Genomic DNA, 18,054 nt, shown 5'->3' with positions numbered 1-18,054 from the left:
TGACGTCGCTACACTATGTGAATCTGCGAGAAATAAATACAGCAAGCCTAGCATGCACTCTTCAGGTGAGGGCTCTGCAGAAACCGTGTCTTTCGGAGTGAACGTGGCTTCGCTGACCGAACGAAACGTACTTGCTCGATCGTTTTCTTTCGCGATGTGTTCACCGCCACAGGTTCGTCTGCTTGTTTTTATAAATATTTCATTCAATATCAAGCTCAGCGGGACCGTTTTTTGTAACTTTCAGTGCCGTGTACTCCTTACCAGTCAAGAATCGTTGCATTTGCTAAGCCTACTCGCTTCGCCGGCGGGCAGCCATGTTGATTTTCCTAAGGAGGAACGTGTTTCTCCGTGGATGAAGGAGCAACGTTTCTCTATTTGAAGACGAACATTGGGGACATCGCCGTTCCTCCCTAAATGGAGAGTACGTCACTCCATTTTTTTTAAGAGTGTTGAGATACGTGACAAAGACCAATTCGAAAAACGGAACACCCTCGCAACGTTTGGAGACACACCCATCAGTATTACGCCGCACAGGTCCATGAGCTCTGCTCGCGGGGTAGTATTAGACGCAGATTTGCTTCACCTGACCGAAGCTGAACTTCTGGAAGGATGGAAGAGCCAGAACGTGACAAACGTACAGCGTATTAGGATAAGAAGAGATCAAAAGGAAATACCAACCAAACACTAAGTACTGACCTTTGCTTCGAGCGATTTGCTGGAAACCACTCAAACTGGGTATATAAAGACATCCGTGAGGCCATATATTCCCTACCCCCGCCGTTGCTTTCAATGTCAGAGATATGGCCATGGCTCGCAAATCTGTCGTAGCCGGAAAACTTGTGCTCTGTGTGGAGTCGTGGGCCATGCGTCCGACAACTGCAAAGCACCTGCACACTGTGTGAACTGTGGCGGTAATCATGCCGCGTACTCACGTTCCTGTTCTTTCTGGAAAACAGAAGAAGAGATCATCACTTTAAAGGTAAAAGTAACATTACATTTAAAGAAGCAAGAAGGAGAGTCTCACCATTTTATGGCCCCACATATGCTGATGCGGCGCGCCAGGGGGAAGCGTCGCACCAGCCCTCGCCACTCCTTCGGCCTGCGCAGAGGGAGCCATTGGCTGTGGTGCCTGTCCCCAAGGTGGCAGTGGTTGAGTCTACTCCGCCTACTATTGAACAGAGACCAGAGACTCCAGGGTTCTCGGATCTCAAGGCCTCACCTCGCCAGGCGAGGCCCAAGCTTCGAAAAACCAGCTCGCATGAGCGGGCATCCATTGCCTCCGAGGAGGCAATGGATACGGCGGCACCCCTGGTGCCAAAAGAGCGGCGCGGCTCTCTGGAGCGCCCCAAGAGAACTAAATAACAGGGCCTGATTATAGCCCTGTTACTTGAGCTAGACCTTTCAGCTTAAACAAGTCACGCCCTTATTGTACACACAGCACTACTTTACTTCCAATATGGAAACACAAATTATACATTGGAACATCAGAGGACTGCTTAAAAACCTCGACGGCGTCCAAGAGCTTTTATACAAACACTCACCTCAAGTGCTGTGTGTACAGGAAACACACCTAAAATCCTCCAATACAAATTTTTTACGTGCTTACGTCATATACCGAAAGGACCGAGATGATGCTGTGGCGTCATCCGGTGGCGTAGCCATTATCATTATTCAAGAAGTAGCGTGTACACATTTACCACTCCAGACATCCCTTGAGGCGGTGGCTGTTCGAGCGGTACTTTTAAGCAAACTCGTCACCATTTGCTCTTTGTACGTACCTCCCCACCACCGTCTTGAAAGACGTGAATTCCAGTCTTTAATAGACGAAGTGCCTGGACCTTATTTCCTTCTTGGGGACCTAAATGCACATAGTGGACTGTGGGGCGATTCTTGCTGTGATGCACGAGGTCGTCAAATTGAACAATTTCTCTTCTCTTCCGGTGCCTGTTTGTTCAATAGGAAAGACCCAACATACTATAACGTTGCCAACAAAACCTATTCGTCCATAGACCTCAGCATCGTATAACCTTCACTCCTACCTTTACGGAAATGGAAAATCATAAATATTCCGTATGGAAGTGACCACTTTCCTGTAGTGTTGAGTTCAAAAACAACATATGAATGTACTCTACATGTTCCCAAATTGCTGATAAACAAAGCAGAGTGGGAACAGTTTCATTACACTACACGTTTAAGTTGGACAGACATATGTAGATTGAACATAGATGAAGCTGTGCAGTACTTCATAGCTTTTTTAACTGACGCAGCAGCCAAGTGCATACCGCAAACATCTGGAATGCCCGGCAAACGACACGTTCCATGGTGGAACACAGAGTGTCGTAGTGCGCAAAAGGAACAGAACAGGGTATGGAGGTTGCTTCGGAACTCACCAACAGCCGAAAATATTGACACTTTCAAGAAAATAAAGTCTCAAGGCAGGAGAACGCGTCGGCAGGCCAGAAGAGAAAGCTGGCAGAAGTTCTTGTCAGGGATCACTTCATACACACAGGAGGCTAAAGTCTGGAACATGATGGTAGGGTAGCAGGAAGACAAGCACATTCACTCCCACTCGTTAACACACAAGGTGATAGCCTGGAAGATCAGGCGAACTTCCTCGGTGCATACTACGAGCAGGTGTCTAGCTCGTCACACTATACTGAAGCCTTCCAAAGATACAAAGCAAGGATATAAAAGCAGAAACTAGAATACAAGTGCATAAATTACGAGGCATACAACGAACCTTTCAACTTAGCTGAGCTACAAATATCACTGAACTCCTGCAATAATTCTGCCCCAGGCTACGACCGTGTCATATATAAAATGTTTAAAAACCTGCCGCGAAAAACGCGAAAAACTTTACTATCCCTATACAATGCTATCTGGCTTTCTGGCACCATCCCTTCTTCTTGGAAAGAGGCTACTGTTATCCCTATTTTGAAGCAGGGCAAGGACCCTTCCTTAGTTGCGAGTTATACGCTCATTGCACTTACAAGCTGCCTTCGTAAACTTTTTGAAAAAATGGTAAACCGCCGATTTTTACATTTCCTTGAAACACACAATCTACTTAACCAGCTCCAGATTGGGTTTCGAGAGGGTAGATCCACCACCGGCCATCTGGTGCGTATCGAGGCACAGATCCGAGACGCTTTAGCCACAAACAATACTTCCTCTCAGTGTTTCTCGTTATCGAGAAGGCTTACGACACAACATGGCGTTTTGGCATATTAAGAGACGTGTCTTACCTGGGTGTGCACGGTAGAATGCTTGCTATAATCTAGAGTTACTTGTCCAATCGGGAATTCCGTGTCCGTGTGGGCAGTATTCTCTCCCAAACATTTGTGCAAGAAACGGGAGTACCGCAAGGTGGAGTACTTAGTTGTACACTTTTTGTTATCAAAACGAATTCCTTGCACCTGCCCGTCCCCCGCAACATGTTCCATTCCACATATGTCGATGACGTCCAGCTTGGCTTTGAGTCATGCAACCTAGCAATGTGTGAGCGGCAAGTTCAGATAGGTTTAAACAAGGTCTCCAAATGGGCAGAGGAAAACGGATTCCGGCTGAACCCAGAAAAAAGCACGTGTGTCTTGTTCTCCCGAAAGAGAGGCGTGCACTCAAAACCTGACATTGAACTGAACGGTCAACGTCTGTCTGTCAATGCGGAGCATAAATTCTTGGGCTTAATCTTGGACAAGTTGACCTTCATACCACACATCAAGTATTTAAAAACAAAATGTTTAAAAGCCATGATTGTTAGGAAAGTGTTGTCAGGTACTACGTGGGGTAGTGACAGGCAAAGTCTCATGAACCTGTATAGAACCCTCATTCGCACCCGCTTAGATTATGGGGCCGTTGTTTATCAGTCTGCGACTCAAAGTGCTTTCAAGATGCTGGATCCCGTGCACCATTTGGGCATCCGCCTTTCTACGGGTGCTTTTCGCACCAGCCCTGTAGAAAGCCTTTACGTTGAGTCAAATGAATGATCGCTTCATCTACAAAAAACTTACATATCCTTTGTATATTTTCTTAAGGTGAAAGCAGGCAAGACGCACCCCTCATACTCCTCTAATAATGATTTGTCGAGCTCTATTCTGTTTAGAAACAGGCCTTCGATGAGGCAGCCCTTCTCAGTTCGCCTGAAGGGTCTAGCTGAGGAAACTGGAGTGTCACTTGAACACAGTTTAATGGCTCCTGTAGTATACCCACCACCGTGGCAGTGGCAGATTATAGACTGCGATGTCTCTTTCCTAGAAGTTACAAAACATGCACCTATTGCCCATACCCGAAACTAATTCCTGTAACTTCAACACAAATACACAAGTCCTGAGTTCTTTACAGATGCCTCCAAGTCTAACTCCTCTGTGTACTACGCTGCTGTCGGCCCATCCTTTTCGGATGCTGGCCCTCTACATCCAGGCACAAGTATCTTCACAGCGGAAGCTTACGCGATACTTGTGGCGGCTAAACACATCAAGCAATCGCAAATACAAAAAGCAGTAATTTATACGGACTCCCTCAGTGTGGTTACGGCTCTGCACAATCTAAAAAAACAAAAAAACCTGCCCTCGTCTCACTTTACTTTATTCCATGCACACTCTACACACTCAAACAACATGTTGTAGTGTGCTGTGTGCCAGGGCACCGGGAGATCCAAGGCAACGTGATGGGGGATCAGCTTGCTGCATCCGTCCACGAAATCAGTGCCACTACACCCATTTCGATCCCGCCCCTTGATCTTAAGCCATCTCTCAAACGAAAGCTCAGGGACTACCTGCAGAGCAAGTGGGATAGACACACACAAAACAAGCTACACGTTATCAAGCCACATCTTGCCCATTAGCCACCAGTATCAAAATCACGTCTAACAGAGGTAACACTAACAAGGCTCAGGATAGGACAAACATACACGACACACTCATATCTTTTGTCCGGTGGCGATCCACCTTTGTGTGACAGATGTGGTGAGGCATTAACAGTTCTTCACGTTTTAATCCAGTGTAAACAATTAGACACTCTAAGAAGAAATTTCTTTTCATTACCCTACCGACAACATATATCGTTACACCCCGTATTGTTTGTCGGTAGGGAACCACTTTTCACCCATAAATCATTGCTAGCTTTTTTAAAGAAATGTCGGTTTTGACCATGTAATATACCCAGGCATTGCGTAGCGTGACCTCTCAAGAGAGGTTGCTGCTGCAGTGGCTACATTGAGAAGCACATGCCTCTCGGCCCTTGGACACAAGAACGCTGATGTGGCATCTGTGCTAGTGCCAAATATTTTTACACATGCTATTATTATCGAAACCTTTTGTCACCCATTTTTACTATTCATATCACGACACTGCCATGATTTTATTAGTAATGTTTTTACCCGCATTAGCGTGAGGAGTTTTAAGGCCCCTATACAAGCACGCACCATATCATTGCCCACATATCTAGTCATTGAAATGGCGCTTTTGGGCCACCAATGGGTCCTTGCGCCATTAAGCTCTACACATCATCATTTATGGTCAATATACAGCCGCTTATCACAACCATTGCCCATATCTCTTGTAACAAGAACTGGCGCTCTTTGGCCATGAAATGGCCCTTCCGCCACAAAACATCAAACATCATCATCAAGCCTATAAGTATGAAGGTCGCATTCAGGATGTACCGCGCGCGCCCCGCCCTAAAGCTACCACAGACGATGAAGACGCCCTCATAGTTGCAGCTGCTGTTCGTAACCCTTTCTTGCCAGCCCCAGCAACACACGATGACATAGATTTGGACGTTTCCGACACCACTGTTCGACGTCGCCTGCGTACTGCGGGCCTACGCAGTCGCGTCGCAGCGCAGAAGCCACTACTAACGGCGGCACACAAGTACGCAAGACGGCAGTTCGCTGAGTTGCACGAAGCATGGACTTCAGAAGAGTGGGGTCGCGCCATCTTTTCGGATGAGTCGACGTTTTAGACGCGACAATACCAAAGATTGCGTGTTTGGAGACTACGAGGCACACGGTGAGGCAAACTTCCTGCTTTGAAAAGCAATTGTTTTAGTTAACGTCAAAATGTCACGCAGGAACGACCCAGACAACGTGCAAGGTGTTTCTGCCAGTAGGAGATCGAGTGTGAGCGTGTGGGGTGCTGTTTCAAGATATGTTTTAGGGCCCCTGCAACGTATACGTGGACACTTATCGTTGGAACAATACTGCAACATTTTGAACAATGCGCTGTTGCCATATGCGAGTAGTTCATTCCCAGATGGTGATTACCTGTTCCAACAGGACCAGTCACCGTTACATACGGCGCGGGCTGTCAAGGAGTTCAGGTGTAGCAGCACATGCAGCTACTGGAATGGCTGCCGAAAGGAGCGGACCCGAATGTGATAGAAAACGTGTGGGGCCGCCTGAAAGCTTCTTTGGCAAGGAAGCTCTTTATTCCGCGACTTTGAACCAGTTGTGGGCGCAAGTCAGCAATGAGTGGGAAAGGCTGAAAGCCGATCGCGAATATGTTCGATCACTTTACGACTCGTTACCATCCAGAATAGCTGCAGTCGTTGCTGTAAGTGGTCACATGACTCGCTATTAGATTTGCTCATGTTTTTATATTTGTTCTCATGGTAGTGTTCAAATTGAATTGCAGAAGTGCAATTTTCTTGGATAAAAAGTTTAATAATTATCCCTCTTACACTAACCTTTTTCCTTCACTTGCCATTCTTCAATCCAGATGGACCTTGAAATGCAGAAGGTATTAGCTCAGCGAACACAAATGCGGCTAGCAGACGACGATCAAGCGTATCGATGACGTGATGCGCGTGGTGAAAAGAGTGTTTCGCAAAGCACATGTTGTGCATGTGCAATGTTTCCAACGCTGACTGTTACGTGGCTCTGATAGTGCCGTTGGTCACGCGCTCGCGTGTTCACCCTAACAGTGCTCACCATTGTACAACATGGTAATCACCCCACACCAATTCTTAGACATTGCAAAGGCATGTAAACATCCCCTCTCTTTTACAAACCTGAACTACCGCTCCGCGAAATCAAAACCGGTGAATTAGACATGCTTTTTCAGACACCAAGTTTTACATTTTCAGCAAATAAGCTAACAGAAACGTGGTATGATGAAGGGTCAGAAATGTAGACACCCTCAGCATATTCGCACTTTTTCGTAACACGACAGAGCAAACGTGGTGGAGGGTTCACAAGTCTTTTGAATGTAGCCTTCAACCCTTTTTCACCGTTGTAACAGAGGACTATTAAGCAGTAACCTTGTGTAATGCAGCAAGTATGTTCGTAGGGCTCTAAAGACCCTCAACCGGTTCGTTCGGCAGTTTTTTTACGTTTCTTGAGAAGATTCTTAATTTTGCCTCTCGAAACAAATTTGAACTTGTACTTGGAGGCAACTTTAATACCAACATACTCGACAATGGTTTGAAGCAAACGTCCCTGGCTGCATTTGTGGCATTGAATGGCATTGACATAATATCTACTGGACCAACCAGAGTTACGGCAACATCGTCGACGTTACTAAATTTTTTTATTACGAATGCACTGCACTTACCGGTAAAATCAGATGTTATTGCTACAGATTTGAGTGACCATTTAGCAGTTTTCATGCGTCTGGCTAGTACAGATCAACCCAAGAAAAAAAGGGAGAAACACACTTTCCAGGATATCTCGGATAATATTTTAGTACGGTTTAGAGAGGCTGTGTGCATTTACATGGCAACAAGTCTACATTGAGCGTGACCCTGACCAAGCCTACGAAACTTCCTAAAAACTTTTTGCGCTAGTTATGAAGTTTGCTTTCAAACTAAAACCGTAACACAATTGCGCCAGACTCGCAAACCATGGGTTACGAAAAACATTCTGCAAAATATGAAGCACAAAAACCATTTGTACAAAAAGTTCGTCACTAGTCGAGATCCCAACGTATTCAAAGAATCAAGTCCGTTGGAAACCAAATAGTCAACGTTGTTAAAAGGCTAAAAATAGCTACTATAATAATTCATTTTCTCTAGATGTCAAACAATCTGACCTAACGTGGAAGAAAGTAAATTCCGTACTTGGCCACTCCCGAAACTGTCAACAAACTACAACCATTAATTATGAAGGTCAAGCTCTATCTGGCTTACCGTTGGCCAATCTTTTCAACAATTTTTTTATACAAGAATTTCCTGAAACGCGTTCAGACTGTTACGATTCGGGCAACATTGATTTAAACTTCAACGCTACATCCGTTTTTTTTTGTCTCCTACCGATGTGCAGGAGGTGCGCAGTACCTACCTAAATTTAAACAATAGTAGCACTTGCGATGTCGATAGCTTGCAAATTAGACCTGATAAACAGTGCAAACTAGACCTGTCAAACATATGTTGTAGACTTAATCATGTTTCCGCTGACACACATATTTAACTTATTCTTGTCCAGTGGAACATTTTCCCAGAGAATGCAAATTTCAAAAGTTGTCTTGATATTTAAAGGTGGGGACAAAAATGTTTTTAGGAAATATCAACCTATTTCAATTCTGCCAGTTCTTTCTAAAGTCATCGAGAAACTTTTACACATTAGGCTATCCAGTTATCTTTCTAAACACTCGTTTCTTCGCAACTTTCAACATGGTTTCAGAAAACACTGCTCTACTGAAACTGCCTTGCTAAAACAAAAAGAAATAATATTACATAATTTCTCGAATCACTGCTTAAATTTGGGAATTTTTATTGACTTATCAATAATGAGTGGGCATGTGGCAGCAGCAGTAAGGATGGCGTTGCTTAAGCCCTTCCGGTTTCCCATACAGATACTGGCTGTCTCGTCTCCGGAATCAACGCCGCAGCCTGGCTGCTTTGTGCGTTCTTGGTCAACCCCGGTGACCAGCTGCTTACTTCAACGAGTCGACTATGCGCGGCCATGCGTGGACGCGGCTCCACTGCGCACCTACACCGGAGGAACCACCGCATCACAGCCGCCAGGGGATTCGGACAGTATAAAGAGCCAGCGTGAACAAGCTGCCATCAGTGGGCATGTGGCAGCAGCAGTAAAGATGGCATTGCTTAAGCCCTTCCTATTTTGCATACAGATACTGGCTGTCTCGTCTCCGGAATCAACGCCGCAGCCTGGCTGCTTTGTGTGTTCTTGGTCAACCCCGGTGACCAGCTGGTATCTTCAACGAGTCGACTATGCGCGGCCATGCGTGGACGCGGCTCCACTGTGCACCTACACCGGAGGAACCACCGCATCACAGCCGCCAGGGGATTCGGACAGTATAAAGAGCCAGCGTGAACAAGCTTCCATCAGTGGGCATGTGGCAGCAGCAGTAAAGATGGCGTTGCTTAAGCCCTTCCTGTTTTTCATACAGGTTAGTTGTTCACCTTCCTTGCATTGCACAAAAACGAGCAACCGTTGTCTGCTGCTTGTTTCATGCCCCCATGTGCTTTTCATGGTTTGCACTGACTGTGTTCATGCTATGCAATTGCTTATTATGTCTAGGGATATAGAACTTAACCTTGGGCCTCCTAAACCGGTAGCCGAGATTACCAATAGTGAAGTACTGGAAGCTATAAAATTCCTCGCAGGTACAATGGCATCACGCCACGCCGAAGTAATGTCGTCGCTAAACGAAGTAAGAGCCAGCCAGAAATTGCTCGAAGATCGAGTAACAGATGTAACCGTGAGATTAGCAGCGGTTGAGAACAAGGTTTCCACCCTGGAACGCCTTACTGACGACGCTGACACTCGCCGCACAGTAGCTGAAATTATCAACTGCGAAAATTCGGCTGTGCTGTCTCGCCTCGATGATTTAGAAGATAGGGCTCGGCGGGACAACTTGCTTTTTTACGGCTTTGACGATAGTCATTCAGATACATGGGCGTCAGCTGAAGAGAAAGTACGGAAGCTCTTGTCCACAACCTTTTCTGAACCAGTGCCCACTGATGGCCTTGCTCGGGCACACAGATTAGGCTCCTTTGTCAAGAACAAGTGCCGACCTATAATTGTCAAGTTTGCGTCTTCCAAAACAAAAGACCGAATTTTATCTCAAAGGGCTAAACTTAAGGGCACCGGTATCACAATCCAGGAAGACCTTTGCAAGGCCACTCGCTACTCGCGCAAAAAGCTTCACGATTTTGGCAAGGCTACAGGGAAACAGTACAGCTTGCGCTATAACAAGCTGTACGTCGGCAAACAATGTTATGCTTATTGCAGTGTAACCGATAGTGTCTGCGGAATTGGGACGTACAGTGCCCCTCTTTCCACTGGTGATACAGCCAACTCTTTGTTACCGCACCAAACCACTATCTAGCAACCCTCAGCCGTGCGGCCGAAATCCAAACGCGACTATTCTTTTCTGTTCACCAACATCTGAAGTTTGATTCCTAAACATGATGAGTTATCGTCTGCGATTGACGCGTGCTCAGCTGATGTTGTTGTGCTCGCCGAAACTTGGCTGCATGAACATGGGGATAATAAAGAACTGCTGAATTGCAAAAAAGATTACACCATATACAGGCACGACAGAATTGAGCGGAAAGGAGGTGGAATTCTTATTGTGGTATCCGATGAGATTGCGGCTTATGACGTCAGCATTGCATCACATTTAGAATTTTTTGTGTTTGTATCCAGAGAAACTACGCAGATTTCTCGTTCTGTGCTTGCTACCGTCCGCCGAACAGTTCGTCTACTTTTTGCGATGAATTCCACGATTGCCTCAATCAAGTCGTCGTTAAATGTTCTAAAGCCCTCTTGTTTGTTTTGGGTGATTTTAACTTTCCGGCAATTTTGTGGAACGAGCCGTTTCCTGTAACAACCAGTCCTTCTAAAGAATGCTCAAGTTTTATTGACGTTTGCTCTATATTTAACTTAAGTCAACATGTTAAAGGACCTACTCGCATCACCCAGTCGTCTTTCAGCACCCTTGACCTTTTACTGACCACTGTTCCCGAGTCTGTTTCATCTTTAACGCTTTTGCCTGCTTTGAGTGACCACTTAGTTGCCCATTTCACTATACCGTCATCCTCTTCGTGCCCCGCTAAACAGTTTAAACAAATTAGAGACTACGTTAAAGCTGATTTCCAAGCCATAAATAGGGAACTGGAAGCTTTTAGAGATTATTTCTTTCCTGAATTTTGGGAGCGTCCGCTAAATGTTAATTGGGCTTTCTTTCGAAACAAGGTTGAAATTGAAATTGAAATTTATTCCGCAACAACAAAATACATGTTACGAGGAGGGCAGGTAAAAGCTGTGAGAACAGCTTGAGAAGCCCTGACCCCCTAGTACACAGGGTAGCACAGAAAGACGTGCGGCTAAGGACAACCAAATAAAAGTGTTTCACAATGTGCACTAAAAAAAGAAACAATGAAAGATTACAGTGAAAGATCACCGAGGTAGTCGCTAGATCACATTATTATATAAACACTAATCGCAATTTTTTTGGTGATATGCTAGATATATCAATGTTATGTTCCCTAATTATGCGGTTTAGAAGTGTAGGCAGTTGAAACTTTAACATTTGATTTCCGTATTTCGTTCTACATTTTGATATGTGCCACACTTCAGGTTGACGTACATTATAAGCAGGAAAATTTTTCTCTAACCTGGCTATTCTAGCAATCGTATCATTATTTTCCAATAAACCGAACTTATATAAACGGCTTAGTTTATAATCATATATTGATGCAACCTGAATGATGTAGTGTTTTTTAAACAATTCTGCTGTGTGGCTGCGATGTGGTAATTTAGAGGCAAGACGCAAAGCTTTCTTTTGCAAGATGGTAAGTTTGCAAACGTTTACAGTTGTCGTTGTGGACCATACAAGAAAGGCATAATTCAATAATGAAGAAAACAACGAGTTATATATGAGCATGTTTACAGAAACAGGAAAATAGTAGCAATGACGGCGCATGACGCCGATTATACGAGATAGTTTAGTAATAATATGGTTCACGTGATCATCCCATGTCATGTTTTGTGAAAAATACACGCCTAATGATTTAAAACTTTTGACGACTTCAATTTCTAAATTATTTAACGAAATGATGGGAAACTGAACTTGTGTGTGGCGGGGGTGAAATAAAACAGCTTTTGTTTTTTTATGTTTAGTTTTAGAGAGTTTTCTTGGGCCCATGTGTTAATTTTAGACAGTGCGTTATTCGCTCGGCTACCTAGATCGCTGCTACATCTGCTTGAAAAAAACAAACTTGTGTCGTCAGCATATATAATGTAATGGGCAGATTCATCAATACGAACTATCTCATTAACGTAAAGTATAAAGAGAAACGGTCCCAAAATGCTTCCCTGCGGGACGCCTGTTTTAATGGATTTTGTTGCGGAATGTTTGCCTTGAATTACGACGAATTGAGTTCGGTGTTGCAAGTATGAAGTGATTAATTTGTGTGCAACGCCTCTTATACCGTAATGGTCCAACTTTTGTAGGAGAATTTTATGATTAATGAGGTCAAAGGCTTTTGAGAAATCAAGAAAAAGACCGAGTACCATATTTCGGGATTCAAAATTCTCTAGAATGTATTCTTTTTGTGCCAGTAGCGCGAGCTCAGTAGATTTATTTTTCCGGAAGCCATACTGCGCTGAAGTAATCAAGTTGAACTTGTCAGTAAAAGAGTTCAAACGTTTCAAAATTATTTTTTCCAGACCCTTAGAGAATACAGGTAGAATCGATATAGGGCGGTAGTTGGACATATCATTTCTGGGACCCTTTTTATAGATAACTGTCACTTTTGCTATCTGCATGTTTCGCGGGAAATGTCCTGTGGACAAACATATGTTAAAAATGTAGGCAAGACAGGGTGCTAGTATGTCAATAACATACTTAACAGGTTTCATCTGAATATTGTCCGCGTCAGTGGCTTTGCTATTACTGAGTGTCAAAAATGTCGCTACTAATTCACTCTCTGAAATTGGCTCTAGAAATATTGTTTGGTTATTTCGAATATTCATATATTTTAAAGAAGTACTACTGGTTGTAGGGCCGCCAACTGACAAAAAGAAGTCGTTAAATGCATCAGCTAAATCAGGCCCTTGAATTTCTGTACCATCTTTCACAATTTTGGTTAATTCCTCCGGTGGATTATTAAGCGTACTGTTAATTGCCTTCCAAACGTTTTCTGTACGCCCTTGCGTTGAGTTAAACAGGTTCGAATAATATAGTTTCTTTTCATCACGAAGGCGTTTGGTGACAAAGTTTCGGTGCTTTTTAAATGCTTTGAGGGCTTCAGGGGACTTACTCACAATAAATGCCTTGAACAATTGGTCCCGCTTTCTTATAAGCTTAAGGCATTCTTTATTTACCCAAGGTTTCCGACTTTTTTTAAATGTTTTAAATGACTTTAGGGGAAAACATTGAAGGTATATTTCGGTGAACTTGTTCATAAATAAATCGTATGCCAAATTGGCGGCACTCGCTGCGAACACATTGCTCCAGTCGGTTCTGCCTAAGCGCTCTCTAAAGAGGGTTAGTGTTTCAGGATTTATAAGTCTATAGGAAAATTCTGCACGCACTTGTTTGGGTACGTTATTGAGTTGGTTAACAAACATAAATATAGGCATGTGGTCACTAATATTGTGAATCAAAGTGCCAGCCGTAACAAGGGAAGTATCAAAGTTTGTTATAAAAAGATCTAAGAGTGTTGATGACTGTGAAGTGATTCGCGTAGGAGCCGTTATAACATTTTGACAATAATGCGAGCTTAACATTGATTCAAGTTCTAATTTAACACTGCTCTCAGCTAACATGTTGATGTTGAGGTCACCACCTAAAATCAAGGCATATTTTTTTTCACTCACAAATTCTAACAGTGAGTCTAAAAAAGAAAAAAACAAACGGACATTATTTGATGGAGGGCGGTAACATACACAAAACACTGATGTACCACATCTAACAGTGAGTATTTCATATAGAGGAGAAATGCAGGAGAATTCAGACATCAATTCACAGTCTATTTTACTTGAGATTAGCATAGCTACACCACCACCCCTTTTGCCTGTGCGGTTCATGTAGTATGATTTATAAGTTGGAAACGTAAATACATCATCTTCCGAAGCAAACCACGTTTCCGAAAACATCACAACGTCAAAATTTACTTGTGCTTCACTAAAAAAATATTCGAGCTCATCCTGTTTATTCCTTCCCGATCTAAGGTTGAAATGAATGCAACTGAGGCTTTTTTCACAACAAGTGTCATACAAGTTTTTAAGATTAATAAGGTCTATAGGTACGGTTAAGGGAAACATGTTAAGACGAGTATCAAAAGAATATCAGGAAGTAAACAATGCAATGCGGGGTAACAGTATCACAGCTTATCAAGGTCACCCAAACGACGAATGACAACCGCGCTATCACCCTCTCTTTTCCTAACGAGAATCTTGCCGTTGCAGTGCCATGAAAAACGATAGCCATTGTTCTGTGCCCAGTCTTTTGCGTTGCGCAGCAGCTCCCTGTTTTGCTGGGTCATGTTTTCAGTGATCGAAACATTCGAAGCATCTCTTAGGGCTTTCCGCCTTCCTAGCCACTTATCACGAATTGATTGCTGGGCAAATCGAACTATAATTCCGGGTGTTTTGTTTGGCTTTGCCGGAAGTCTGTGGATAGCGGCGATGTCATTCCCAGTCAGCTCTGGCAGGTTAGCAATCTTGGCCACATCATTCAACTTACACAGCAAATTCTCGTCTGGCGTAACCCGGATGCCGTGAACTTCTATGTTTAGTCTCCGACTACGAAACTCGAGATCATTCACCGTAGCTTTCAGTTGTTGAATATCACTTGAGGTGCAGTCCGCCTCTAATTTCCCAACGCGTCTGTTTAAGCTACTAATGTCCTTTTCCTGCTTAGCTTGACAGTTCAAGATGTCATCGTACTTTTGTGACAACAGCTGGATTGAGACCTTAATCTCACCAACCTGAGCCGGCAGCCCTGCTAAAGCATCAAGCCTCCTAGTTATATCTGCCAGGCAAATGGTTAACTCAGAGTCCATGCTAGTTTTCTCCCCACTTTTCGCTTTAGATGAACGGCAAGCAGCACATCGCCATGCCCTGCGACCGCTCTCTCCTTTAGTCTTAAATGTCGTCTCCGACCAGCCAGAACAACTGCCAACATGGTAAGAGGACTCACATTCGTTGCACTTCAGGACACGCCCATCACAGGGGAGGGGCTCATCACAAGACTGGCACGTGCTTGTCATGGTACGTTGTCCAGGCATTCACAGTAGCACTCAGTTCGCACTCAATTCGGGAGCATTCAATTAGGAAAAAGGCACATTATGCACAGAGAACTCAGCAAAGCACTGAAACACGGTGGCAACGGCGGTGGCGGTAAGGCGGTATTGAGAAATAAGCGAATTTACCAACCTGGGTAAGCAAAAAGAGCTGATTAGGCGAACGTCCTTTCACCGCCGCCGCCGCCACCCGTGTGTCCAGGTACGATGTCGACGCCGGAAACACGTAAACACTTCCGCAGGCTCAGTGACGTCAAGATGTGATTCCGTAGCCACGGCAACCGTTTTCAGGTAGTCTAATAAATGGGGGAAATTTGAACGTTGTAAAGGAGCGCCGCTTTGATAAATGGCTCCAGCGCAACGATTCCAACAAGGCAGGAACCCTAAAGCACCGGCCGCCGAAATGCAGGACACCAACCTGGGTAAGCAAAAAGAGCTGATTAGGCGAACGTCCTTTCACCGCCGCCGCCGCCACCCGTGTGTCCAGGTACGATGTCGACGCCGGAAACACGTAAACACTTCCGCAGGCTCAGTGACGTCAAGATGTGATTCCGTAGCCACGGCAACCGTTTTCAGGTAGTCTAATAAATGGGGGAAATTTGAACGTTGTAAAGGAGCGCCGCTTTGATAAATGGCTCCAGCGCAACGATTCCAACAAGGCAGGAACCCTAAAGCACCGGCCGCCGAAATGCAGGACACCAACCTGGGTAAGCAAAAAGAGCTGATTAGGCGAACGTCCTTTCACCGCCGCCGCCGCCACCCGTGTGTCCAGGTACGATGTCGACGCCGGAAACACGTAAACACTTCCGCAGGCTCAGTGACGTCAAGATGTGATTCCGTAGCCACGGCAACCGTTTTCAGGTAGTCTGGGTAAGCAAAAAGAGCTGATTAGGCGAACGTCCTTTCACCGCCGCCGCCGCCACCCGTGTGTCCAGGTACGATGTCGACGCCGGAAACACGTAAACACTTCCGCAGGCTCAGTGACGTCAAGATGTGATTCCGTAGCCACGGCAACCGTTTTCAGGTAGTCTAATAAATGGGGGAAATTTGAACGTTGTAAAGGAGCGCCGCTTTGATAAATGGCTCCAGCGCAACGATTCCAACAAGGCAGGAACCCTAAAGCACCGGCCGCCGAAATGCAGGACACCAACCTGGGTAAGCAAAAAGAGCTGATTAGGCGAACGTCCTTTCACCGCCGCCGCCGCCACCCGTGTGTTCAATGGCTGACTGATAAGTACATACCGCTCAGACGAATACCCTGTCCTAAACGCCAACCGTGGTACAACGTCTCACTGAAACGACTGCTTAATGAAAAAAGCGCGCTGTAGACTATCAAGTTCTGCTGAAAGGTGGGCGGCTTATGATTGATTGATTGATATGTGGGGTTTAACGTCCCAAAACCACTATATGATTATGAGAGACGCCGTAGTGGAGGGCTCCGGAAATTTAGACCACCTGGGGTTCTTTAACGTGCACCCAAATCTCAGCACACGGGCCTACAACATTTCCGCCTCCATCGGAAATGCAGCCGCCGCAGCCGGGATTCGAACCCGCGCCCTGCGGGTCAGCAGCCGAGTACCTTAGCCACTATACCACCGCGGCGGGGCAAGGTGGGCGGCTTATGCGCGCGTCGCATCAGAATATAAAAAAGCCCTTTCTCGTGCAAAAACCGAGTTTTATCAGCGAACGCTCCCATGCCTCTTATCGACTGGTACCCGCAAGTTCTGAAGCGCTGTTAATATGAGCAGATCTAAAGACGTAAAATTAAAAACACCGGATGGAACACTTGTTCCACGAGAGCAGTGCTGCGTGTCGCTCAACAATACGTTTTCTTTATCTTTTACTGAAACAATTCCTACTTCTTTTCCTGTTAAAGAAAGCCTATGTCTTGAACCAATAGAACCTATTTTTATTGACTGTGCTGGAATTTTCAAGCTGATACAGGGGGCTAAAATTTCTTCATCTTCTGGAATAGATGAAATTAACTATAATTTTCTGAAAAGTACCAATGTGAACTCCTCATTGATCCTTTCCTATATTTTTTCACAGTCTTTACAGTGTTCCTTACTGCCCGACGACTGGAAGGGTGGAAAGGTGATTCCAGTGTACAAGTCTGGTGAAGTTTTCTTTCTTTTTAACTATCAACCCATTTCTCTTACATCAATCCCATGCAAACTACTCGAACATGTCACTTACACTAACTTGATGAGGTTTCTAGAATCTAATTCATTTTTCACAGTCTACCAACACGGTTTTTGCAAAAATCATATCTGTGAAACTCAATTAATCACCTTTACTAATGATCTCTGTTCTTTGTTGGATCGTGCGTCAGTAGTCGATTGCATTTTCCTTGATTTCGCGAAGGCATTTGACTGCGTCTCCCACCCACTACTACTTTATAAACTTAGCAAACTGAGCATTTACCCTAACATTTTAAGGTGGATTGATTGTTTTCTGCAGAATCGCTTTCAATGTGTAGCCGTTAATGATAACGAATCTCCTCACGGTCCTGTTACATCTGGTGTCCCTCAGGGATCAGTATTGGGGCCTCTTCTCTTCCTAATTTATAATAATGATCTTCCTGATACCATAACCTCATCAATACGTCTTTTCGCTTACGATTGTGTTATATATAAAAATATATGAACTTTCTGATCCCTCACAACTTCAAACCGACCTTAACACAATTTCAGCCTGGTGAAACACCTGGCTAATGAAACTAAACGTCGACAAGTGCAAATATAAGAGGTTAGCTCGAACAATCAAGCACACCCCTGTAAACACAATTTTCCTGAATGGCTCCCCTCTATTTTCGGTTACCACCTACAAATACCTGGGCGTTCA

General features: G+C 44.6%; 1 long non-coding RNA gene across 3 annotated transcripts; it reads right to left on the bottom strand.

Moving 5' to 3' along the window:
- Positions 1–14,627: 14,627 nt before the first annotated feature.
- On the bottom strand, positions 14,628–16,423 carry LOC119162984 (uncharacterized). 3 transcript variants are annotated; one of them, XR_012888888.1, is made up of 3 exons: positions 15,914–16,415; positions 15,629–15,791; positions 14,628–15,506 (listed from the first exon to the last, which is right to left on the bottom strand). It is a non-coding gene; the product is annotated as an uncharacterized LOC119162984 (long non-coding RNA). The 3 variants fall into 3 exon arrangements; XR_012888887.1 differs by lacking the exon at positions 14,628–15,506 and having other exon boundaries at positions 15,548–15,791; positions 15,914–16,239; positions 16,362–16,423; XR_012888886.1 differs by lacking the exon at positions 14,628–15,506 and having other exon boundaries at positions 15,548–15,791.
- Between the last annotated feature and the right edge of the window lie 1,631 nt (positions 16,424–18,054).

The sequence above is a fragment of the Rhipicephalus microplus genome, unplaced genomic scaffold (assembly GCF_043290135.1).
Source record: "Rhipicephalus microplus isolate Deutch F79 unplaced genomic scaffold, USDA_Rmic scaffold_19, whole genome shotgun sequence".
Lineage (NCBI taxonomy): Eukaryota > Metazoa > Arthropoda > Arachnida > Ixodida > Ixodidae > Rhipicephalus > Rhipicephalus microplus.
Note: the sequence above shows the minus strand (reverse complement) of the source record. Positions and strands in the feature narration are given on the sequence as shown.